We start from the raw sequence: 6,116 nt of genomic DNA, 5'->3' as shown, positions 1-6,116 counted from the left end.
TGTACATGCATACATCCCTCATCTATTATTTAAAGACGCTATACTCAGTGGATACAGAAATGTTCCATGCGATATCCAAATACCTTCAGTCATTTCACAAATAACTGGTGCCTTTTCAAGTACATACACATTCATTAGAAAGCCGAAATTAGTCTGTTTCGGTACAAACTGTAAAATCGATTAATCTTATAGTTTTGTTTTTAGCCATTTACACCTCTAGAGTAGCCAAAAACTACAAGGTGTTCGGGCCAAATTTGTTCATTTTTATGTTATTTTTTTTTAAGAAGTAGCGTGGTGTTTTGGTCAACAGTCAACTGCGTTGGGGAGTATAAAGAATAAACTTGTACTTTAACTGACATGAAGGGCTAGAAAGCGTCTGAATATTGGAAAAGAGTTAGCTGTATCATGACAATTCGTGCTGCGTATCAAAGTGCCAGTATCCTGACTGTTGCATAATACTCTGTGAACAGTGTAAATGATGTACGACATGACAGCTGCGACGGAGACAACAAAGCCGTAACCAGCAGGACGTAAGGCAGCAGAACGTGAGACCACATCTGCACGCCTGAATTTATCGCCACGTCTTTGAACATGGTTTTAGGCTCAATTCGCATGGTCACGTGAAGCTGCTGGAGATTGTGCCCAATATCTGATTCGAGATTGTTGTTGTTGGAAGGACATATATGCGGCAGTAGGATTCTGCACCTTGCCATCCTCCGGAAAGAATCAGAATTCATTGTCAGAGAATTTCTACGACTGCACCAGTCCCAATTTACGGCATCCTCATAATCCTGATTTTAATCGCATTGGTTACTATGTATGAGGCATGGTTGAGAAGGACTTTGACCGAACTGCCAGCAACACCAAGGAGGTATTCGAAGATCGTACTAAGGACACAAAGAGGAACGTATACTCTAGGTTCTGGAGCCGTATTGAGGACGTTGTGGAAGCTGAGGGTAGTTACGCTGAGTAAATTGTTACCTCCCACGCATTATCTGCTGGTTATTTTTTAATATTTTAATATACTTTAATTTCTTAATGGGTATTGTGTTTTCTTTTCCTTTTATGCAAACTGTCAAATTCAGCTCAAACTCCCTCTTTTTTTTTTTATTAAACGTCAGTTTAGTACTTATATGCAATTTAATTTGTAAAATTTTGATATAAATTTACATAATTATAACAGCCAGGTTGGCAACCTTCAAATTCCCTTTTCATTTTTCAGCCCGTGGAAATTAATATTTTAAATTCGAAATTTTGGTAAAGTTCTCATCTCCCTTCCTTCTAAAGTATACATAACAGGTATTACTAATAATACTATTACCAACACATTATTACTAATACTATTTGCTATGTTTTTTCCGTCACAAAAATGTTACGGAATTGGGGAGTTTCGTATTACGTTTAATACTGAATACACATACGCACGAGGAAATATATGTATATATAACGCGGTGGGGTAGACAAAACAGATGTATTAGTATAACGCTCGGGAAGTGAAAAGAATTTAACGTTTAGAGTCTACGCTCTTCCATAGAAAGGGACACAGAAAGAAACAAGGAGAGAAAATAAAGAAAGTGTAGTGTCTACGATCTATAATTTGTATGTTTATTGAATAACGCATACATTTCCACATTTCTCAACCGATTTCACCAAACTTTACATTCACATCACTTATGTCTCAGGGATGGTCACGCACTATAACATTTTGCCCTGAGCTCCTGCGTAAATGGACAAACCGGGAAAAACAGTGGTTCACCCGGGCTTTTCTCAAATTCGGTCTATGTACATAGTTCTTTTGTATGTAGGATGTTCCATACCGTTTAAACCTATATAGTCCTATTTTGGCATTGGTTTTCGCATTTTTAATTTATTATTTATTTTTATGCTGTAATGTTTTAGAGTATACAAGAGTGAAAGGATCTTGTCTATCTATTTTGACTATCCACCGACGACGGTGATTAAACTGTTGAGGAATACCGCCATTTCTTCAAACAATTTTCCAGAAAAAAATCAATAATTAATAATATCAGGGTAATAAAGATTTTAGGACTTTTTACTACCTGTGGCCTAGCGTGTAGAAAAATTAGTGCCGGCATATTTTGCTGCCGACAAAAATCTGCGCTTGCGCAGTAGATTTGAAAATTTATAATGCATAAGCAAGAGGCACATGCTGAACTGGCCTCGTACTTATATGTTTAATCTAGGTGTACCAGTTGATGAAGACTGCGCCTAGCAAATTATTTGATGTGCTAAAAAATGGTCAGAAACCATGGTCCAGGAGAGAGATGGTAAGTGTTTTAATTTTTCATTTCCTTCGAGTTTTTATCCCTAATAGTGGTTTGGACTTTAGCTGTTTCTTCTATTGTGAAAGAAATCGTATGTCGAATGCATCTTATGTGTTTAAATGCACACTGTATATATAGCGTCAGTAGTTCTCATGTGATACGTGTGTGTTGGGGGAAGTGCGCGCGTTAATCTATGATTTTAACTTCTGGATCCTTTTTGGAGTCTCCATGTGTGCTAATTCTGTACATCTAAATATCCTGCTCTTTTCAGGACAGTTGGAGGCCCATCGACTAGTTTCGAAGTATTCGATGGAGACTGCTATATCATTTCCGGACCGGTCCTGCACATATCCCTTGTTATCCGCGGCATAAACCGTTTTCTATTTCTCTAACCCTGTTGCCTTGTTTGGTTGTTTCATTCGCACCCTTCACGAATTTGAATATTTCCTTTGTTCCGTGATGACTAGAAGTTTTTTGAGGCAACCTTTTCTCACCTTCTCATACCAATATCACTGGGTTGTTGTAGTTTTCCTCTGATAGGTTACTTTTTGGTCCGGAGTTGATTATTCATCAGGTGTTAGCCCGCATATTTTGCAAATAATCACATCTGTTGATCTTATCGCTATGCACCATCTACAACCCACTCTCTAGCAGAATAACTCTATCGAGAAACTGCTCTGCCGAGGTTTTGCGGGCAAAGCCAACCGGCAGAACCCAGTGGTACACCAGGAGTAACGTAGTCGGATAACATCTATGCGCTCATTTGATCTGTTTAGTGATGCATCAGACCAATCAAGTCCTGCTTCTCACAGGGCCTGATAGATGTGCTTGAGGACTCTGCTCCACGTCTCTCCTAGAATGAAGTGGGCGAAGATGAGATGAAATATATGTGTTCGAATAGTGATTTCATTTCGTAAACATTACTGGAATTAAATTTAACTGACATTTGGGAAAACAAGGTAAATGATTATGTGTAATCGGTTAGGGCTGAGAGCAATTTCAGTTGTTAGAACGCTTAATGATAACTCATATCTCATTTTCTAAATCAATAAACGTAATGTTTGTAATCGTATGGCAATTTTTCTTGTTCCGTTCCACTTCAACTAAGTAAAAACAGCTACAGTAGATCCGTCAATTAGATGCTGTTATATAGTAATATTACAGTGCAATGCATTGTATATCGTGGTTAATGTCAGATGTTAAATGGGTTCCACTTCGATATTACAATGTAATCTTTATAGAATCATCCTTTCTTTATGTTATTTCATTTTGTATCAAGCAAATCATCGCTGCACATTTTAATGAACAAATTATAGTGAATATTTCAACCAGCTTGTCACGATCTACAATCGTTCAAAAAATACAATATGTTTTGTAGATAATATACACAATATCCTAATTTCACATTGAATAGAAAATATCGTGATATAACTAACGTCCAGGCCGTATGCAAGAATTTGCTGACAACAAAATCTCGAAACCGCTTCAGAGAATATACAAACCATGATTATATAGAATCAACTAAACACTCTGTATTTTGTTTATAATATGATTACCAGTAACACTGACAACCGAAGGAATATAAATGGTGCCTTCAATATCTTCATCCACGAAGTAGGTGACCAAATTGAGCAAGCACTAGACTTTCTACTTGGAGTCCCTACTCAAATGCCATCAGAATCATTTATTGTCAGTCTTATATAGATTTTGAAACATTGAGTTCCTTTACTATTAATCAGAATTAAGTAGGTGAAAACTGTCGTGGTAATTCAAACGAGTGTGGTTCTACATATATTTTCATCGGATTATTTCAATTATAAAGGCCCATTTCAGCTGACATTTTCGTACGTATACTTAATTGTTTTGGCATCATTGAGTATATACGATTGTTTTGGTACTGACATTGCCCACTTTGTTATCACTAACACAATTCTGGTTTTGAAATGCGGCCTTTGTCTACATAACAGGCACTAAAACAAAAATATACAGCGATATTAAAAGCAAAACATCTACAATATATATTACATTACGTATATTTGAATAATATTGACAAGTCATGAAGACTAGAATAAAACTCCCTGTGGAGCGATTCAGGTTCGAGATTTTAGTCATGAATTTAGACATAACGTTATTAACATCGATGATTCTTGTAAAAAATAATTTTGTATACTTAACTACAGACAACAATAATTATGGATAAATTGAAGCGGCTTGCAATTCTGAAACTACAAATAAATTCCATTCTTATGTATTCATGTATGGGGCATTTCCTTTCCTTTGTTCGACGCGATAAAATAAAGAGCTTGTGCACACACCAACAAGACAATAACATACTCATATACATGCTCACACACACACACACACGTAAAGACGCACAATAACACAGGCATATTTACAGACTCTTTTGACAAAGATCAACTTGTTAGTAAATTAGAACTTTCAGTTTTGTGTCAATGTTAGATTTTCTGATAGAAAGAAGAAAACTAATGACATTCTAGTTAACTGTATTGAGTGATATTTTCAGCAAAATTTTGAATATTGTTAAATGTAACTACTGAACAATATATATATATATATATATATATATATATATATATATTATATATATATATAATATATATATATATATATATATGTGTGTGTGTGTGTGTGTGTGTATGTATGTATTATGTATGTATGCATGCAAGTATGTATGTATATATATATATATACATACATACATATATTTATCCAGAAAACTTCAATACTATTTCCAGTTTCTTGAGAGAACTTGTGATTTTAAGAACACTCCAACCACACAACTACAACAACAACAACAACAACAACAACTCTTACTACTACTACTACTACTACTACTACTGTAATCAATATTATTTGTATTAATTTCATTATTCTTTCACCCAAACGTGCAATTAAATATACATACTAACACGCACATCACATACCCACGCATGTACACACGCACTCGCACACGCACACATACATGCGCACATACGTGCGCGAGCGCAAAAGTAAGTATTTACGACTAGGCGCTAATATGTCACATTTCACCTGCCTGACATATTCGCTAATAAATTAAACGACATGATACAGCGAAGGGTATGATATTAAGCAGAATAATATATTAATATGCTTCATAATACTGGAGGGAGTTCATTTTATAAAGATTGATGCATCGTAATAAGAAATGAAATCTAATAAACTGCTGTATCAATAACAGCAGTGGTTGTTAATAATTAAATATAATTGGGCGGTTTAGAATCAATTTTAGTTACAGTTTACCACACTGTCTGGGACAGAATATTATTGGTTACATTACATACTTCGCTGTCTTTCCTCATTTGTCTGAGGTAATATTACTCAATGCAGATGTGCAGTGTGTGTTGTACGGAATGAATTGTATCACTTTCGATATGACATTGCAACACTAATGTATCCATGAATTGTTGATAAACTCTCGAAATACTGGTGTTGAAAAATATGTCCATTCCTAAGTAACTAAGAGAAAATACCGTGTGTGTGTGTATACAGGGTGCGGGGAATAAATTGTCGTCTAAATTACGCAAAAATGAAATTAACACTGACATCTCATTTTAGCAGATATGTGTTTGTGTGTATGTGTGTTTCACGTGTGTTTCAATGCATACACATAACCGCGGTTATCCTAACTGGCAATCCAGGAATTTTGAAGGAATATAATGAAGATTAATTTAGATGAAACACCATTGAAAACAGAATCCGCCACACTCAAATCGCTTAAAGATAAACTTCTGTTTCTCACGTCGCATATTACTAGGAATACTGAATCGAACAATTGCGTGACAAATGTGG

Source organism: Octopus sinensis, linkage group LG13 (assembly GCF_006345805.1).
Source record: "Octopus sinensis linkage group LG13, ASM634580v1, whole genome shotgun sequence".
In the NCBI taxonomy this organism is placed as follows: Eukaryota; Metazoa; Mollusca; class Cephalopoda; order Octopoda; family Octopodidae; genus Octopus; species Octopus sinensis.
The sequence above is the reverse complement of the archived record's forward strand: the minus strand, read 5'-3'. Positions refer to the sequence as shown.